The sequence below is a fragment of the Bubalus kerabau genome, chromosome 19, assembly GCF_029407905.1.
Source record: "Bubalus kerabau isolate K-KA32 ecotype Philippines breed swamp buffalo chromosome 19, PCC_UOA_SB_1v2, whole genome shotgun sequence".
Classification (NCBI taxonomy): domain Eukaryota; kingdom Metazoa; phylum Chordata; class Mammalia; order Artiodactyla; family Bovidae; genus Bubalus; species Bubalus kerabau.
The window spans coordinates 43,137,251-43,154,932 of NC_073642.1; the positions used below are offsets into that span (position 1 = coordinate 43,137,251).

The window sequence follows — 17,682 nt, forward strand, 5'->3', positions numbered from 1 at the left end:
TTTAATAGGCTATCAGTAAAATTTTCCTAAAGCTGTTTGGCCAAGATTTTAGGTCAATATATTTGAACACTTTAAAAACTATTTTCTGTCTTGAGCACTTGTATATTTAGTTAAAATGAATCTACAAGACAAAGCTCTGACATGTTTTGAAAATTATAAACAAGTACTCAGAAAATCAGGAGAGTTAGCTGGTCACTATCAGAACAGATTTTTGTTTGTTTGTTCTTCTTATTCCAGTCCTTTGATGTCTCTGGTAGCCATGCAGAAGCTTATGTTGGAAATGGTTTAAGTACTTGATAAATCCAAAAATATTTCTTTTCAGGGTGCTTCTCATCAAGATTGACCACTGTCTATCATCTTGAGAAAAAAAGACTAAACGGTTCTCAACCTCTTTTTCCCACAGTATAACATCCTTGAGGGATCCCTCTCTGACAGTAACAGAGTTTACTATGTTAGTTTTCAGGGGATCTCTCCTTTCCTTCTCTCTGGGTAATGTACTATTTGAAAAAGTTCCTCAAATGGATTTGAAACCCCCACCCATTCTCCATTGGGAGTCACAGCTTTCAGATCTCCTAATTGCTCTTTCTTTAATATAACTAAAGTTTATTGGCTTGATTTATCTGTTACTGAAACATTTGTGGTGAAATTTGCCTCTGAATTTACAGTCCTGAAAAAATTTCATTGTAATTTTATCACTTTTGCCTTATATAATGAGGTGCTTACAAGTTCAAGATCATCTCATCTTCTTAGGGTATTTTTTTGGTGAAATGAAGTGACGTTGCTCAGTTGTGTCCGACTGTTTGCGATCCCATGGACTCTAGCCAACTGTGTTCCTCTGTCCAGTGCCGATGCACTACCTTTTATGTTGTCTGATATTAATACTGCTATGTATTTTTTCTTCTGGTTAATATTCGCTTGACATATCTTTATCCATTTCCTTGTTTTTAAACATTTGGTGAGATTCTAAAAAATTATGTTTTCTGGTAAATAGCATCATTTGAATCTTTAAAAACTGACTTGTTCTCATCTCATTTTTTAATAAGTGGGTTTAATCTAGAGGTCAGCACTCTTTGCCTATAGAGGACTGGATAGTAAATATTTCCTGGCTCTGTAGTACATATAGTCTCTGCTGTAGCTACTCAGAAATAGCCACTGACAATAAATAAATTGACTGACCTAAATCCAGGGGCCCTAGCTTCCAGGATGTAATGCATGGTGATCTGAGGTGAAGCTGATATAATAATAATAGAAATAAAGTGCACAATAGATGTCATGCATTTGAATCATCCTGAACCTCCCTGCCCTGGTCTGTGGAAAAATTATCTTCCATGAAGTCAGTCTCTGGTGCCAGAAAGGTTGGGGACCACTGCATAAATCAATATACAGGTCTAGATTTGGCCTGCCCCATATAGTTTGCCAACCCTTGAACTTAAGTTAATCCATTTACATTTTTGTGATTGATAATATGCCTACATTATTTTTTGCATTTTCTGTTTACCATCTGTATTACTTAGGGTAGTGCTAGCTGAGGTTAACAGATGAACCTGGAAACCTCAGTAGCTTAACCTAATAGAAGTCTGTATTTTGTTATGTAAAATCCAGTCAGTGGCATGGAGGGTATGGTCTGTCCCACACAGTCATTTAGAAACCCAGGTTGCTTCAATCTTGTGGCTCTGCCACTCCTAACATGTAAGTTTTAAGATCACCATGGAAAGGGAAAGACAGGGTGGACAAGGCATGCCTGCTTCTTAACCACATCAGCCTAAAAGTTATTTACATCACTACAGCTCACTCGATGAGAACTAGTCAGATGGTCCCACCTAGAAGCAAGAGGGACCTGGGAAATGTAGTTCTCGGCCTGCAGCCACTTCCTAGCATCAGTCCCTCACTGGGGGAGAGAATCACAGATCTTTGGCAGACATCTGGGTGCTTCTGCTGCAGCCACCCTTATCCTTTGCTGCTTTTTTTTTTCTGCTTTCTGTGCAATTGATTTTTTAAAAAATTTTCCTTTCTTCCCTTTGTTGTTTGTAATATATATGATGCATTACTCTTATTTTAATGGTTTTCCTTACAGTTTTAACATATATACTTGATTTTTAAAATTTTTATAAAGTCTGTGTTTATTCAGTATATCTCTTCTCTTTTGGATAAGAAAATAATTTCTTTGTTCCTCTCTTCCTGCTATACAGACTTTGCACATAGCTTTCTTCATATTGCTATCTAAGGTTTTATTTAAACTTAAAAAACCACACCAAAAATAGTTATTATTTTTATGGTTAAGGATTCAATATAGTATTATTATATATTTTTTAAATCAGTTTCTATATGAATTCTTCACTCTTTTATTTTTCAGTGAGTCTCTGGGTAGTAAGCTCCCCTAATCTATGATAACTGAATTGTCCAGTACATAAAGGTAAATAATTATATTCTCTCAGCGAGTGGAAGATATTACTCCCTTTTCTTTTGGCATTGATTGTTGCTGCTGATATACCTATTTTCAGTCCAACTGTCATTCCTTTATAGGAATTTGTCTTTTTTTCCTCTAGTAACTTTTACAATGTTCTGTAGTTTGATCACACAATATAGTTGTGCATTTATTTTCATCACCTTGCCTCTTGGAGTAAGTTTTCAAACTGTGGATTCATATTTCTTTGATTCTTGAAATTAACCCTTTGAATATTGCTTCTTTTCCATTAATTCTTGGATCTTGTGGAATTGGTTGATGTATATGCAGATGACACCACCCTTATGGCAGAAAGTGAAGAACTAAAGAGCCTCTTGATGAAGGTGAAAGAGGACAGTGAAAACATTGGCTTAAAGCTCAACGTTCAGAAAACTAAGATCATGGCATCTGGTCCCATCACTTCATGGCAAATAGATGGGGAAACAGTGGCTGACTTTATTTTGGGGGGCTCCAAAATCACTGCAGATGGTGATTGCAGCCATGAAATTAAAAGACGCTTACTCCTTGGAAGGAAAGTTATGACCAACCTAGATAGCATAATAAAAAGCAGAGACATTACTTTGTCAACAAAGGTCCATCTAGTCAAGGCTATGGTTTTTCCAGTGGTCATATATGGATGTGAGAGTTGGATTATAAAGAAAGCTGAGCACTAAGGAATGGATGCTTTTGAACTGTGGTATTGGAGAAGACTCTTGAGAGTCCCTTGGACTGCAAGGAGATCCAACCAGTCCATCCTAAAGGAGATCAGTCCTGGGTGTTCATTGGAAGGACTGATGTTGAAGCTGAAACTCCAATCCTTTGGCCACCTGGTGAAGAGGTGACTCATTATAAAAGACCTGATGCTGGGAAAGATTGAAGGCACTAGAAGAAGGGGACAACAGAGGATGAGATGGTTGGAAAGCATCACGGACTCAATGGATATGAGTTTGGGTAGACTCTGGGAGTTGGTGATGGACAGGGAGGCCTAGTGTGTTGTGATTCATGGGGTTGCAAAGAGTCGGACAAGACTGAGTGACTGAACTGAACTGAATTTTGGAGCTTCTCAATGTATTCTCCATGAATCTTAGCTAGCGCTCTTTCATACTTTTCCTCTCCTTCTTAGTGGTTTATTATCTGTGTAATTTTTCAGTTTTCTAATCCTCTTTTGCGAGTGTACAGACTAGAGGTGATCTCATCTAACTTTTTCAGTTTCTGTATTTTTCATTTATTATATTTTTTGTCTTCAGTTCAGTTCAGTCGCTCAGTCGTGTCCGACTTTTTGCGACCCTGTGAATTGCAGCATGCCAGACCTCCCTGTCCATCATCAACTCCTAGAGTTTACCCAAACTCATGTCCATTGAGTTGGTGATGCCATCCAGCCATCTCATCCTTTGTTATCCCCTTCTCCTCCTGCCCCCAATCCCTCCCAGCAACAGAGTCTTTTCCAATGAGTCAACTCTTCACATGAGGTGGCCAAAGTATTGGAGTTTCAGCTTCAGCATCAGTCCTTCCAATGAACACCCAGGACTGATCTCCTTTAGGATGGACTGGTTGGACCTCCTTGCAGTCCAAGGGACTCTCAGGAGTCTTTTCCAACACCACAGTTCAAAGGCATAAATTCTTTGGTGCTCAGTTTTCTTCACAGTCCAACTCTCACATCCTTACATGACCACTGGAAAAACCATAGCCTTGACTAGATGGACCTTGTTGGCAAAGTAATGTCTCTGATTTTCAATATGCTATCTGGGTTGGTCATAACTTTCCTTCCAAGGAGTAAGTGTCTTTTAAATTCATGGCTGCAGTCACCATCTGCAGTGATTTTGGAGCCCCAAAAAATAAAGTCTGACACTGTTTCCACTGTTTCCCCATCTATTTGCCATGAGGTGATGGGACTGGATGCCATGATCTTAGTTTTCTGAATGTTGAGCTTTAAGCAAACTTTTTCACTCTCCACTTTCACTTTCATCAAGAGGCTTTTTAGTTCCTCTTCACTTTCTGCCATAAAGGTAGTGTCATCTGCATATCTGAGGTTATTAATATTTCTCCCGGCAATCTTGATTCCAGCTTGTGCTTCCTCCATCCCAGCGTTTCTCATGATGTACTCTGCATATAAGTTAAATAAGCAAGGTGACAATATACAGCCTTGACATACTTCTTTCCCGATTTGGAGCCAGTCTGTTGTTCCATGTCCAGTTCTAACTGTTGCTTCCTGACCTACATACAGGTTTCTTAAGAGGCAGGTCAGGTGGTCTGGTATTCCCGTCTGTTTCCGAATTTTCCATAGTTTATTGTGATCCACACAGTCAAAGGCTTTGGCATAGTCAATAAAGCAGAAATAGATGTTTTTCTGGAACTCCCTTCCTTTTTCCATGATCCAGTGAATATTGGTGATTTGATCTCTGGTTTCTCTGCCTTTTCTAAAACCAGCTTGAACATCTGGAAGTTCACAGTTCACGTATTGCTGAAGCCTGGCTTGGAGAATTTTGAGCAGTACTTTACTAGCGTGTGAGATGAGTGCAATTGTGCAGTAGTTTGAGCATTCTTTGGCATTGCTTTTCTTTGGGATTGGAATGAAAATTGACCTTTTCCAGTCCTGTAGCCACTGCTGACTTTTCCAGATTTGCTGGCATATTGGGTGCAGCACTTTCACAGCATTATCTTTCAGGATTTGGAATAGCTCAACTGGAATTCCATCACCTCCACTAGCTTTGTTCATAGTGATGCTTTCTTTTTTTTTTTTTTTTCATAGTGATGCTTTCTAAGGCCCACTTGACTTCATATTCCAGGATGTCTGGCTCTAGGTGAGTGATCACACCATGATGATTATCTGGGTCATGAAGGTCTTTTTTGTACAGTTCTTCTGTGTATTCTTGCCACCTCTTCTTACTATCTTCTGCTTCTGTTAGGTCCATACCATTTCTGTCCTTTATTGAGCCCATCTTTGCATGAAATGTTCCGTTGGTATCTCTAATTTTCTTGACGAGATCTCTAGTCTTTCCCATTCTGTTGTTTTCCTCTATTTCTTTGCATTGATTGCTGAGGAAGGCTTTCTTATCTCTCCTTGCTAATCTTTGGAATTCTGCATTCAGATGCTTATATCTTTCATTTTTTTCCTTTGCTTTTCGCTTCTCTTCTTTTCACAGTTATTTGTAAGGTCTCCTCAGACAGCCATTTTGCTTGTTTGCATTTCTTTTCCGTGGGGATGGTCTTGATCCCTGTCTCTTGTACAGTGTCATGAACCTCCGTCCATAGTTCATCAGGCACTCTGTCTATCAGATCTATTCCCTTAAATCTATTTCTTACTTCCACTGTATAATCATAAGGGATTTGATTTAGGTCATACCTGAATGGTCTAGTGGTTTTCCCTACTTTCTTCAAGTTAAGTCTGAATTTGTTATTCCTTTATTTTTCTCTGAGGAGCCTGAAAACCCAGAAATGCTTTTTAGGTTAGTCTGTTATTTTCATTGTGTTTGTAATGTTAGCTGACTTTTGTTGGTTACCCTTTTTGCTTAAGAGTCTCACATTTTCTTCAACATTTCTGTCCCTGAGTGGTTGTCTCTACTCCAGCCTCCCAGGACCCTTTTTCAGAATGAGGTATTCTATGGTGGTGAGAGAGTGCTGCCCTGGCTGCTACTAAATAGGTTGCAGGCCCATTCCCTGCATTCATGCACAGCCTTGCTGAGGTTGGCTGCATGCCAGGACTGTTCTAGTTTCTTCCTGGCTCCCTAGGTTTGCAGCTTCACAGGAGGCTTACCCTCAGACAGCACCTGCAGTAGCTCTCTTGTCATGAGGGCAGGGGACACTGGTCCCGTCCTGATTTCCACCATGAAACTGGCTCAGAACACCTGTCATATGTGGAGCACCTCCAGTTGCCATAAATTCCCCCAGAGCTGCAAGTAGTCGATTCTAGGGAGATCATCATGCTGCTTTAGAGCCCACCTTTTTAATGTGTGTGTGTGTTAGTCTCTTAGTTGTGTCTGACTCTTTGAGACCCCATGAACTGTACCCTGCCAGGCTTCTCTGTCCATGGAATTCTCCAGGCAAGAATACTGGAGTGGATTGAGATTCCCTTCTCCAGGGGATCTTCCTGACCCAGGGATAGAACCCTGGTCTTCTGCATCTCAGGCAGATTCTTTACCGTTTGAACTACAGGGAAGTACTAACCTTTTTAATACCTTCTTTAAAGTTTATCTGTTATTTATGTTTGGAGTAGTGGTGAGGAGGTGTGGTCCAATTCTTTTTTTTAGGAACTAATCCACCCCGATTTGAGAGCTTTCTCCATTCCTTTTGATTTTCCATTGGTAATAATACTGCTTGGCCCATTTTTGTACCTCACATCACTGTTGAATCCCGACATGCACTCACAGCAAGCATGGATTGTTCTTGATAATCATTCTCAGAGACAGATGGTGGTGAGTGAGTCTGATGATAGGAGTGGGTTGGGTCTCAGTGGCTGTGTCAGAGTGAGGTTAGGACATGGCTGCCTTGACTGTAAGTTCTGGCAGGGCCACTGCGTTCCTGCCACCCTTGTTCCTCCTAACACCGCTGCCCTCAGCTAGCCTGGCACAGATCAATGCCCTAACACGCAGAAGGGTGTGAGAAGACTGACCCAGACATGACACTTGCCCTCTTTTCTGACACTCTGCCTTAACCCTAGTAGTTTCTAACCCTTGAGCTATGGAATGGGACGGCTTTGTGAGGCTCTGTGTTGTGCACTGTTCCTGAGCACAAATCATGCCCACGCTTCACCCAAGCTATGTAACCACAGAGCTGTATCTACTCAGAGTGAGGGAAGGTCTTCTCATTTACACAAAGAAGCAAGTTAGACTCTGATGGTCATACAAGGATGCATGTGTAATCTCTCTCTAGGTTTCTTGTCATCACCTCAGATAAGATGGTCAGGCTGTAAGGCTCCTTCTTTGTCCCCCTTATAGACAGAGTGTTGCTGAACCCTACCCTGTTGCTGCTTTCCTACTGGGGTATGGAGAAGGGATGGTTAGGGCCTGGCACCAGGTTGTCGTGGCACCTGACAGGCAGAAGAAACTCTGGAACCTGGACTTTTATTTCTTATTTCAGTGTAGAGCTGACAGGTGAGGTACCAGCTTCCTCTTTTATTTGGACTAGACCTACCTCATTTTCTCCAACTAGTGACACCCTCAAACTGCCAAGGGACCAGGGAAGTTCCTGACCTTTGTTTCCTCCAGGGGCCAGCTTTTGTGCACAGTTCCACTGAACCCCTGGGCCTGGATCTAATTCCTGTCACTCCCTGCACCCCGCCCTCCCCTGCCCAAGTTGTGCAGTAGTTTCTGGCCATAAAGCTATTAGAAATTGGCACCAGCAAAGGAATAAAAGGAGTTGCTGGAAACCCAGCCCTTGGTACAAGGGAAGTCACGGTAAACATCACTTTGCAGTGCTACTGAGATATTAGTATTAAGCAATGTCATGGTCTGACTCCTTTTCAAGGGACCCTTCTGTGCTAGTGCCTAAGATAGCACTGAAGCATGTGGTTTCCAGAATCGAAAGCATGCTTCCTTTCACATTTTTTTGTTTTGTTTTGTTTTTGCTTTTTTGTTTGCTTTTTTTGACTAGTCTTCAGCATTCTTGCTACTTTTTGCCAGAACTTGATAGAGAAGTCCTTCAGGGAGGTTTAGGAGATGACAGAAAGAAGAAGTTCATTTATAATAGGAAGAAGAGCAGTAATTTTAAAAAGCATAGAGGAAGCTAGAGAAGGAAAATCAAGGAAAAGATACTGGGAACAAGTCCAGTCCGAGAGACTCATGCTGTGGTTAGTAGATTTGAGTTGAGCATCTGTTTTCTAAGAATGCCTTGTGCCCGTCACTGTCCCTGAGCCCAGTTAGTAGGACAAGGAAACAGAATTCAGGGGCCATGAGATATCTGTCTCGCAGTTAGGGTGTGGGAACATGTGAGTCAGCCTAGCAAAGCTAATGCTTAGAAGTACGGAGGCTGTTGATTCACTTCTCTTCTAGGAGGCATTTTACTAGACTAGACAGAGTTTACCCTGTAGGGGTGGGAGAGTGCATTGCTGTTTGGAGCAGGACAGTTCTTCCTTGTGTCCCCTTGTGTGGGACACTATTTTCAGCTAGGCAATGAGAGCATTTGAAAGTCAATAGATGTCATCTATGATTGTTATGAAGAAAATGCCTACCATGGACCCTTAAATACAGCAAAGCAGTGGTAGGTACAATTCCTAAAGAATTAAGTAGGCATGAGTTCCTACATCATAGAACTTATCAAATTTTCTGTAAAATAGAATCTCAGGTGGTTGTTTCCACTCAGACCAGAGGAATCAAATGTAGAGATATGAATGCCACTGGTACCATGGGAGAGATATAGCAATTACACATAAGAATCCATCCAGGGAGTAGAGAATGTGTTCCTATGATGGCAGCATTTAGAGTGCAGGAAGGGGAAATTTTTAGGTAGATTATATACTGTAATGAGGTTGGAGCTTGCAACCCACCAGAAAAACCAGATTTCCATGAGTGTGGCCATTTGGGATGCTGAGAAGGCAGAGTCTGGGAGAACTTTCCCACATTATGTTCATAGTTTATTCCACTTCTGTTTCACTTTTTCTATCTACTTATATTAATACATTCTGTCCTACCCCTACCATTTTACCATGTAGTCACAGTAATTGTTCCTATCATCATCAAGAGAGCTTCGGCTGTGCTACCTTCTCTAAGGCATCTTTCTCACTCACTGGAAAAAAAAAAAAATAGAGTTCCTATAATGTGCTGGGGTTTGTGCAGTTCGCATGCATTATCTCATTTCATAGTCCCAGCAATTCCATAAAGTAGTTATAAAAGAAATTTCTGGAAATCTCCAAATGGAGTTTAAGATCCCTGGGTCTAACTATGTAAAGGGGTTTCCATCTTATAGGAACAGTGGGTATTGGTGAATTGTGACCACTGTTTGTTTTAACTTTTTATTTTGTATTGCAGTATAGACGATTAATAATGTTGTGATAGTTTCAGATGAACAGGGAAGGGACTCAGGCATACATAAACATGTATTCATTCTCTCCCAAACTCCCCTCCTATCCAGGCTGCCACATAATATTTATCAGAATTCCATGTACTACATGGTAGGTCCTTGTTGGTTATCTATTTTGGTTATCCATAGCAGTGTGTACATGTCCATCCCAAATGCCCTAACTGTCCCTTTATGACCACTATTTTTTAGGGAAAAATGAGAAACACATGCTTTGTTTAGGCTCCTTTTAGTAAAGAAACATGACTGGGAGTCACGTTTGAATCAATGAGTGTCAGTAGGAAGTCAGGGAATGTTGGTACCTTTCTAGGCAGGTGTAATGAAATAACGTGCCTTGCAAAAGGAGGAGCAGAGGTTGAGATTGCTGTAGCATTGAATCCACTGAACAACATACACTGACTTAGGACATACTCGGAAGAATGTGTGATTGATTTCTCAGTGATGGACCTGAGCTGGCCAATTTGAGCAAACTTGTTTATTCAAACTCTCTTTTTCAGCTAAAGACAGATGGACCGTTTGATCTGAGATGTTGCTCTGCTCAGGAAGCACTTAGCCAAGGCACAGCCAGGCATTGTGTGTAGAGTCAGTTCATTTAACGGAAGTCACCCTGATGAAGTTATATAATCCAGACCATCTGATTCAGGGAAAGACTGGGGCAGCAAAAGAGTGTAGAGATCCTAAAGCCTTCTGTTTAGGGGTGTCAGAAGACAACTAGTGGAATGTGGGAGATGGGATTGAACATTTGATGCACTTCATGTAGGGCTGATGGGAGAAAGAAATTCTCCCTGACGAGTTGATTAGTCATGGATTCATAGAGCTTGAGCGATGCCTGGAGATTAAGCAAATAAGGCCCTCATTGTGCAGAGAAATTGAGTCTATGCAACAAGGAATGAATAGAATGGGATTCCAATCCATATCTTCAGACTCTATAATTTATTTTTTTAAGGTTTATTTAAGGTTCTTGATTCAGTCTGATGTGGCCAAATGAGTCTCTTGCTTCTTTTTATGAAGACAGAGAATATAGATCTGCTATTATTTCCTTATTAGCAGTAATGCCAGAATCTCCTAAGAAGTTTACATACCAAATAATAAACTTCCACTCATGGTCTGAAAGAAAGATTGAAAAAATTACATAAAAGTACCAAAATCCAAAACTAATTAATGGATCCAGTTCTTACTAACATTCCTTTCCCCTCCTACTTCTCTTTATTTTTATGATGGTTCTGGGCTTCCTGGAGTGAATGATGATTTATCTTGAACAAATGGAATTTGTTCTTGAATCCTGCTGGTGTAAATGCTGAGGTAAATAAGTGGAAATAGAAGTCCCAGGAATGAATCAGACTACTTGCTTAAAAAGCAAGCATTTAATTCAGCCCTTTCTTTTTGGTAGATTAAAAAGAAGCCACAGGCTTGGAAGTCTATCTCCTTGTCCATATGTAGGCCCTAACTCAAGCTTTTTGTTTATTTATCCATTTGTAGAAATGTAGGGTTTTCTTCCTCCTTTGCTTTTTTCTTTCCTTGTTGTCATTATCATTCATTCTTGTGAGAGGTCTCTGAAAATTCAGAAAAAAAGAGACTTTGTCAGCACAAAAATATATTGAAGTCATGCTATGAAATATGGTGAATATTAGCAAAGAAAGATATGTTAGAAGTGGTGTTCCTCTGAGACACTGAAGGACTTAAAATAATCAGGACTCACAGGACACAGAGTCGCTGATTCACACTCTCCACCCCAAAGGTAGAGCCAGGACATATGCGAGAAAACAGGGATAGCAGATTTAAGGGCAACATGGGTGAAACGGTAAAACAGGAGACGAGAGAGAAGCAGGCCTCACCAAGTCCACCAAAGACAGGTCTGCAAGGACTGAGGAGTGACTTGGTTGAAAAAATAAAGGGCCCCGTGTGTATTTGTGATCATCTAATCCATGGAAAATATTCATTTTGGTGATAGACTATATACCCAAAGTAGAATATAATGCTGTCCAAACTGATACTCTTTCGTGAGTGAAAGGGGCCATTACTGATTATCGACATATGGCTGTAGACTGTACCTCTCCCCCTTCCAGATCTCATGGATGTAACTAAGAGATTAAACTTTCACTCAAAGCACAGTTATGAAGCCCTGATGTGCCGGGCATTGCACTCAGCACTGAGGGTACAAAGCTGAGCTGTTGTTTCTGCGGCAGATGAGTAGTTCTCTCTGTGGCTGAGACTTTGGTGACACTAAAGATCAAGGCAAAACCTTCACAGTCCAGTTAACCAATTATGCTTCTTAGCGGGGCTTGTGTATATGGCTCCCACCTGGTCTCCCCCGCACGGTGGTGGCTGCACACCCTGAAGCGTGATGAGTCAGAGTGGTGTGATTTTGTTCTGCCTCTGCCCTGCATATGCTGGTTTTAATCAAATGAACGCTTAATCCTGTAGCGAATCTTATTACGCCCTTTGCCCTTTCCCATTCCATCTGTTACATGTCTCATTTCTATCCTCCAAGTGGAATAAGCTGTGTTTTTTTCCTCAGACTTTTTTTCTTTCTGTGTTTGATGTCTTTCAGAAATAGGCCTGGAGCCAAGAATTACAATCAAGTTGAAGTGGGTCTGACTGAGGATTTTCAGTATCCTGCGTTACTTTCTCTAATGCTCTGTTTCTCTTATCAGCAAAACCTCCAGTTTTGATGACTTTTAATGCAGGGTACTGGGGAGCTCTGCAGTTGGCTTCACAGATCTTCCTGTTAGGACTGCAATTACTGTCTCCCCAGGGTGTAAAAGACCCTCGGGCACACAGGGATGGTGGCATCCACTTGAATCAGTAGGTCTGTGTCCCAGCCATGCTGCAGAGCCCAGATATCTGCTGGTGGATGGATCATAATCTTGTCTCAGTGGGCCTTTCTAATCCTTTTGATCTCTTTGGCTTTTTGCTATCTTACTTACCAAATCATTAATATACATCAAAACCAGCTCTACTTGAAAATAGACTCTAGGGCCTCTGTCCTAGAAATAGCAAAAGAGTATAGACAGATCTTCCTCAGGAGCATATTTCTGTTTATTGTAGTTTCTCTCCTTGGCAAGTATAATAAGATTTTACCCTGGAGGAATGAAAAATATTTAAAAGGTATTGATGGTATGGCAGGTTCCAAATTTGGTTCTCTTTCCACAAGCACAACCCCATACACCTGGGCTCTGTCTCTCAAATTATTTAGGTTCTGTCTGTGTGTTTCTCCCATTTTTAAGGTCCTGTGACCAACCTAGATAGCATATTGAAAAGCAGAGACATTACTTTGCCAACAAAGATCCGTCTAGTCAAGGCTATGGTTTTTCCTGTGGTCATGTATGGATGTGAGAGTTGGACTGTGAAGAAAGCTGAGCGCTGAAGAATTGATGCTTTTGAACTGTGGTGTTGGAGAAGACTCTTGAGAGTCCTTTGGACTGCAAGGAGATCCAACCAGTCCATTCTAAAGGAGATCAGCCCTGGGTGTTCTTTGGAGGGAATGATGCTAAAGCTGAACCTCCCGTACTTTGGCCACCTCATGTGAAGAGTTGACTCATTGGAAAAGACTCTGATGCTGGGAGGGATTGGGGGCAGGAGGAGAAGGGGATGACAGAGGATGAGATGGCTGGATGGCATCACTGACTCGATGGACGTGAGTCTGAGTGAACTCCGGGAGATGGTGATGGACAGGGAGGCCTGGCGTGCTGCGATTCATGGGGTCGCAAAGAGTCGGACACGACTGAGCGACTGAACTGAACTGAACTGAAGGGAGATTTCTTGTTTCTAATCTTTCAAGCCCTTCTTCATCCTAGTCTACCTTGTCCTAGTGCTAAATCCATTGTTTTCCATAGAGAAGGTAATTGATACATGTTTCCAAACTCAATACGTATTTTTGGCCTGTAAATCAGTAATCTCCTTATTTGATACTTCCTTTAGACTGAAAGACTTACTGATAGTTCTTAGAGAGAATACAGGAGTTAATGTCCTTAGAGTAACAAGGCCAGGCCAGAGATGTGGAAAACATGAGGGTCACTCCATGTACAGTCCTTTGAGGGAGATTTTTCTGCCCCAGATGTAGAATCTTCAGGCCTCTAGGAATGCAAATAAAACGTGAAATTGATGTGCATTCAGTCTTTTGACTCTCCTGCTTACAGCTGTGGCTGACATACACTGACAAACTTATTTTGCAATAGATGGAAGGAAAGGTGTTTTAGACCTAGGAATACAGCTAAACTAAGGCCCAGGACCTGCCTTAAAAGGAGCATCCAGAATCCTTGGTTGGATCCCAAACCAAATTAGGCTAGTATATGCCCCGCCTTGAACTAGGCAGAAATCAACCCCAGCCTTAAAATCAAAAGGAATGAGATGCAGGACAAATGGCCACTTGGGTCTCTACATTCTGTACCTGTTTTATTGTTTCAACTCAGATGTTGCATGCTCCCTCTCCTGTTTGACTCTTTCATGTTGCTTCTTTCTATTAATAGTCATTTGGCTTCTGGTCAGCCAACGATAATTATGATTCATTACCACCTCTGGGTTAAACTTGGTTGCCAGAAATTCTCTTTGTGTTGTATTTGAGAACAATCCAAATTTTCTGCCTTATTTGAGGGGAGTGGGTTGTGTGTCAGGATTGACCATTATGAATAAATAATGAAAGTTTAAGGCATTAGGAATCTTCACATGAGTTTCCAAGTAGAGAAGTATGGAAAATGTAGTAACGTTCTCTATTTTGAAAGTAGACCCCCTCTTGTTGAGAGCTGGGTGGTGAGAAACTCGAGATAGTATCTCCCATTTATGTAGTGATAGCCATGAATTTGGAAGGCAGAGAGGTGCCATTCCAGGCCAACCACATGTGGACATGTGGTGCATGCCATGCACAAATCCTGCCTCCAGACACTCAGGAGGAGGGGGTGACTTTTTGGTCATTTATCTGCCCAGAGGGGTGCCTTTTTTGGAAATTTTATTAATCCTGAGCCTTCTAGTCAGTCGTCTGCCTACCAAGAAGAAGGAAAACCATCACTAAGATTGCGTCTCTGTTATAAAATCACATTCAAACTCAGCAGAGACATAGACCATAGTCTGTTGATTCTAGATAGGTGTTCTTTGCCTTGTTCCATCATGTTGCTCTGTGTGTTCAGGAACAGTCCAGAAATGCTGTCTATTCTATTTCTTCAGGGTGCCTCTTCTTTCTACCCCTTTCCTGAGTCCCAGTATTTAAAACCTAAAACTCCAGTCCAGCCCTGACCAATGCAACACCACACATAATGCTGAGTTTCAGGCTCCTTGGAATTCCTGGGGAACAATGCCAATTAGAGTGTCATAAGCAACAGCTGAAAAAGTCAACAGAACTTAGAGCTTTCTAACTTAGGCATTAACAGCCAGTGCTGCTTCTTTGAAATGTACAGCTTGGGAGAGGGTATGTGGGCTCTGAATTGGTAGAGAAGGGGTGAAATATTCTGGTAAAAGTGAGTGTAGGCACAAACCAGTTGTGTCTGGAAAAGATAGTCCCTTAGCATGGCTTGAACTTAAATTTTAGGAAAAGAACTACATTTCAGGAACTTGAACTTTTAAACTCAGGGTGCAAAGACACTTTTAAACTCAAGTGAACTTGCATGAGATCTCAAGTTCCATAGGCATGGGTTATGTCTTACTTACTAAATGTCTTTGCAATTGCCAAGATAGTATTTTACCCTTCGTGGACAGTCAGTAAATATTTATTTAATTGGATTGAGTTTTCTGAGGACAAAGAGGAAATTGCTGGAAAGCCCTGATTTGGAGATTTTCCAGTCCCTATTCTCTGTACAATTCTGTGACGCTAGGAAGGTCAGGAAGTGAGAGAACAGCAGATCTGAAGGTCTGAAAGAGATTCTGTGGGGCTGAAACATGAAATGTGAAGGAACTCTGGTGAGAGATGAGGCTGGGGAACTATGTGGAGACGAAGTTCTACAGGATCTCTTCAGTTGGTTAAGGCACTTGGACTTCATCCTAAAAGCAGGATTTTTAGTCAAAGGTGTGGCATGCTTAGATAACAGGTTAGAAAGATCACTGTGTGCAACATAAAGAATGGATTAGAAGAGCTCAAGTAGGGACAGAAGAACCAATTGGGAGACTTATGTCAACTCTGGGAAATAATGATTTTTACCTGACCTAGGTTAGAGGTCATGAGAGTGGAGCAAAGTGGATGGATTCAAGAGAGGATCATGCGGTGCTTGACACTAATTGGATGTGAGGGACCTTGAGTGGGGAGGAACAAAGAGTGAAGGATAACTCCTAGGTCTCAGATATGGGCAATGATAGAAGATGGTACCATCAGCAAGAGAAAAGAGAAAGAGAAATGGGTGCGAAGAGGTGTGGAGAGAGATGATGACGAGTTGTTTTTCTACAGGTTGAGACTGAGGTGCTTGTGGGACATCACAGAGGGCTGGCAGTGTCACGGAATGGGTCTGAAGTTCTGAAGAGAGATACCAATTGAAGTGCAGGTTTGGGAATATGTGATGTCTCCATGGGAGTAGGAGAGCTTGTTCAGGGAGATACCAACATTTAGCTTGGCAGAGGGAGAGGGACACATGAAGCAACCTAACGGTGAGTGCTCAGAGAGGTAGGTCGCAAACACAGAGAGGTGTGCAGAGGGGAAAAGAGGATTTAAAGAAAGAGGGAATGGTCCAGCTTCCTTACCTTTAAGTCATCCAATCTCTAGGTTCCCAAATATTTCAAATTACTTTTGGCCAGTAAGCCCTAGATTAGAAAAAATGTGTATCCAGCCACTCCTGTGTGAATTGTTGTAGCCTAAGGTCATTGGTCTGTTTTATTTAACCATATCTAGGTTCTGCACCCTCTGAAGACTTTATCTAATGCTAAAGAGAGAAGAGAAGAAGTCCTTGTCATACTCTGTATGACCACACTAAAAGTTGCCAGCAGGGAAATTAACCTATAAGTACTCTGAACACATTAAAGTAAGTACATTAAAAAAAAAAATGTTATGTCTCTTGGCTATGGTCTAATGTGATGATGGGTAGAAATGGGACTGAAGAGTGACAGGAAATATTAATGGAATGTGACACACAGTCCTTTGGCCTTAGAAAGAGCAATGGGCTATTTCTGTTGCTAGAGGGAAAGTTTGATAAGTAATGATCTTGATATGCACTTTAAACATTCTGACAGTGACATAATGGGTGCTGTTTTTACTCTTTGGATGGCAGATTCTCCTTTACTGTACTCAGGTCCATTACATCAAGTCTGTTTCAGGGCTACCTGAGGGCAATGGAAGCATCACGACACCTGTGTTCCCATTCTAGACAGTGGGTGCTATAAAGGGCATGCTATAAGAGGCTGTAGGTGGGTGCTGTGACATAGGGCTTGCTTTCCCTGCAGAGGGAAGGGCGCCAATCCAAGGTCCCAAGAAGGCATGCTTTCCCAAAACATCCCACTCCTCAGGTTGCTGATGATTCACATGTAGCTGCCCTTCCACCTCCACTCGCTTCCTAACAACACAAAATTTAAGTCAAGCTTGAACCCTGCTAAGAAAACAGATTTGCTCTTTTTAGTCTTAGCAGCCCTCTCTTTTAAAAGGAGAGAGTATGTGGGAAGGCAAAGCCTTAGTTCCCTCCTCCCCAAGCTGTTGCAGGAATTTCAGACCTCTGCTTGCCAAATTGCTTTTATGGAGTTCGGATTTTTTTTTTAGTGGGGTGAGGGAATACCTTCAGTGACTCCTCCTCTCCCCTCTCTGAGCCACAGTTTTGTCTTCCCTACAAAGGGGCCTGGGTTAGAGGATCTTAGAGGGTCCCCAGGCCTAGCCTGTGTCCCCATCAGCTGCCCCCATCAGCAGAGAGCTTGTTGTCAGTGAGGCCCTCTACTGGCGAGCCAAACTGGCTGGAAAGGACTGTCTATATTTAGACAAAGCAAGTCACAGTATGCAGTTTGCAGAAAGGTTGCTGTTTGGAGTGAAAACACCACGGGAAGAGGCTTCTAAGTTGAAAATGCACTTACCCAGTGGGATGGGGGGAAGACAGGGAACCCCAGTTGCTCTAAGGGGTCTGGAAATCAGAATGGGTGGAGTTGGCCTGGACCTGCCAGGGCTGGTCTTGATTCCTTGGCCTCCTTGGTTTGGGTTTGTGTTCACTTGTGAAGAGGCCCTCTGCTGAGAGAAGGCGTGGGAGGTAGATGAACCTAGCTCTGTCCCTTGGTCGTTTTGCGATCATAAGTTGTCAGACTCTTGCACCTTATTATCTGTTAAACAAGGATGC

At 41.9% G+C, this 17,682-nt stretch overlaps 1 protein-coding gene across 4 annotated transcripts in view; it reads left to right on the forward strand.

Moving 5' to 3' along the window:
* AKAP6 (A-kinase anchoring protein 6) overlaps positions 1–17,682 on the forward strand; it is a 657,364-nt gene that overhangs the window by 20,732 nt on the left and 618,950 nt on the right. For all 4 annotated transcript variants that reach the window (XM_055555598.1, XM_055555599.1, XM_055555600.1 and 1 more), the window contains one exon: positions 16,263–16,392. The gene's annotated coding sequence lies outside the window, so the exon portion shown is untranslated. The remainder of the gene's footprint in view (positions 1–16,262; positions 16,393–17,682) is intronic.